This window comes from Lontra canadensis, unplaced genomic scaffold, assembly GCF_010015895.1.
Source record: "Lontra canadensis isolate GAN:19392208 unplaced genomic scaffold, GSC_riverotter_1.0 scaffold90, whole genome shotgun sequence".
NCBI classification, from domain to species: Eukaryota; Metazoa; Chordata; class Mammalia; order Carnivora; family Mustelidae; genus Lontra; species Lontra canadensis.
In genome coordinates, this window is record NW_022631084.1 from 6,045,090 (window position 1) to 6,047,711 (window position 2,622).

A 2,622-nucleotide genomic window follows, 5' to 3' on the forward strand; every position below is an offset into this window, starting at 1 on the left:
GATAAGGCGGGGGGACATGTTGGGGGAAATGGAGAAAAAAAGAGAATACATATAGTGTTTTGGCATTAGGAAAATAAATGTGAATACTTAATGATCAGTACTCCATAAATAGAGCTACCCCAACACTACCTTGAGGCAATGCAGGACAGGCTGTTTGGGTTATGAAAAACAAACTTACATAGGTAGCCAAATGATGGGAGTTTGTTATATAGAAGAGGGATTGGGAGGGAGAGAGAGATTGAAGTAAGGAATTAGAGCACAGCCAAGTTTGTTGGAAGGTCGTTTTGGATCCAAACAACAGCTGGGAATTGGATTATTTTATCTCCGATAGCAATCCATTCACTTTTCATCTAAATAACTTGAGCAACTCCCCAACAGTTTCTTTTTGTATTTCTACACTATTTTTTCACTATAAACTGACAACTTAACCTCTGATCAATTTTCTTCACCTTGTAAGGACCTATTTAGCCAGAGCGATTCCATCTTGGATTAAACAGTCATTTTGTTGTTTATACAGTAAAACTTAAACTGACCCTGCCCACTGCCCCCCGTCAGGGGACTTACTTAAAAACAAGTCTGAATGCAGGGATGAGTCAGGTCAGGTGGAGACAGCCAATCAGTAAAGTTCGAGTACTGTCTCCCTAGCTATCAAGGAGTGTGGGCCCCCACCTTTTGGGCGCCAATTCTGACCAAGGTGATAGGCTGGTTCAAATATCTACTATAGGGTAAATTGTAATTCAATTGGTCACTTATGTGTGACCTAGCATGACTGAGCAGCTTTCTCTGTGTGTTACAATCTCATTGGCCACCTGTGTGTGGCCAGGCCCAACCACAAGGCCTTTGCTCTATAAAAGTTAGTCTGTAAGGCAGGGAGGGGTCGCCCTCTCTGTAAGGGGCGGCCCCAACCGGTCAGTTTGATGGTCAGTTTGATTCTCAATACTTGGCGCGAAATAAAGCTTTGCTTGATCTTCGCTTTGTATCAGTCTCGCTCCTTTAATCACGGACCCATTACTGGGGTACCGAACAGCCTCATCTTTACCCATGGTTTCTGCTTCCTCCTAATGTTGATTCAGGTGTGCTCCTTCTGCTTTACAGCCTCCCTGTGTACCTTCAGCCTCCTTTCCCCCTGCCAACTCATTTTTAGAATTTTTCAGTTTAGAATTTGGAGCAAAAGCCTGAAGCCACCCAGCTCATCACAACCGAACAGAGCCACACACTATAGACTGGCTACCTCAAAGGCCATCACCGGAAATTTAGTCCTTGGACAAGATTGCTGCCCCTGTTCCCATCAGTGTAGCTGGGAAGGATGACAGAAATAGCCAAAATCCTTTCTCTGTAGCAACGACCATGGTGGGGTAGTTTCCTTCAGAAAAGGAGTCTGGAGGATACCAGACTAACTCATCTAGCACTTGGAAGGACCATCAAAAAAAAGGTAAAGATAAGAAATATGTGAATAAAGTGGTATGTAGAGAGTAACTTCCTATTCATACTCGCAAAACCAGACACTGTAGGATACTTATAGAATACAATGAAGTATTAAATAAGCTCATGAATAGCTGATTTGGTTTAGAAAGATGACTGCTATTTCCCTGCAGTCTGCAGTGGTATCAAATGACTGGGTTTATTTTCTCAAAGATCTTAGTATACATGCTTGAAAAAGCTTAGCATTTCTGCTTGGAATATAAATGTCAAACTGTCAAAATCATAAAAACTCTCTCAAATAATTTTTGGGAAAAGCTTAATAGAAAAGAGAAATGCACAAACATTATAAAAAGGTCAGACACAAATGCCAATCAAGAACGTAAGAGAAATAGACCAGTTTTCAGCCATTTTCAAGATCACAGAAGTCTTAATTCCATTTAGAATTTAAACTATGTAATTTCTTCTTCTTCAGATTTCCTTTGGAATCATGTCCTATTGATAATTTGTAGCTACCGAGGCAAGGTGCCCAGGTGAAGGGACACCTTTCCTGAAGCAGTTTACTTTCTTATTTAACATCTTTACAAACAGTAGCAAATAAATTAGTTCATGCGGAGTGAAAGATTTTGATGCATTTATAAGGTAATGTTTGGATTCCTCCTCTAGGAGGTTTTCCCCTAATTTCTTTTTTTATGAAGTTTTGTAGCTGAAATTCATTATATTTTTGTGGGTTTTTTGTTTGTTTGTTTGTTTTTGCCCCCATGGACTTGCTGTACCCTCCTTGCAGGCTGTGATGGTTTTATTTGTGTGTGAGGTTCAGTGGGCCAGGGATTGACCAGCTAATTGGTCAAACATTATTTTGGGTGGTTTTGTGTGTTTTGAATGAGTTTAACTTTTTTTTTTTTTAGATTAATATTTATTTATTTTTTTTTTAAAGATTTTTTTTTATTATTTATTTATTTGACAGAGAGATCTCAAGTAGGCAGAGAGGCAGGCAGAGAGAGAGGAGGAAGCAGGCTCCCCGCTGAGCAGAGAGCCCGATGTGGGCCTCGATCCCAGGACCCTGGGACCATGACCTGAGCTGAAGGCAGAGGCTTTAACCCACTGAGCCACCCAGGCGCCCTTTTAGATTAATATTTAAATCATAGCCAGCCTAAAGCACATTGCTTCTGTAGTGTGGGTGGGTCTCATCCAATCAAAGCA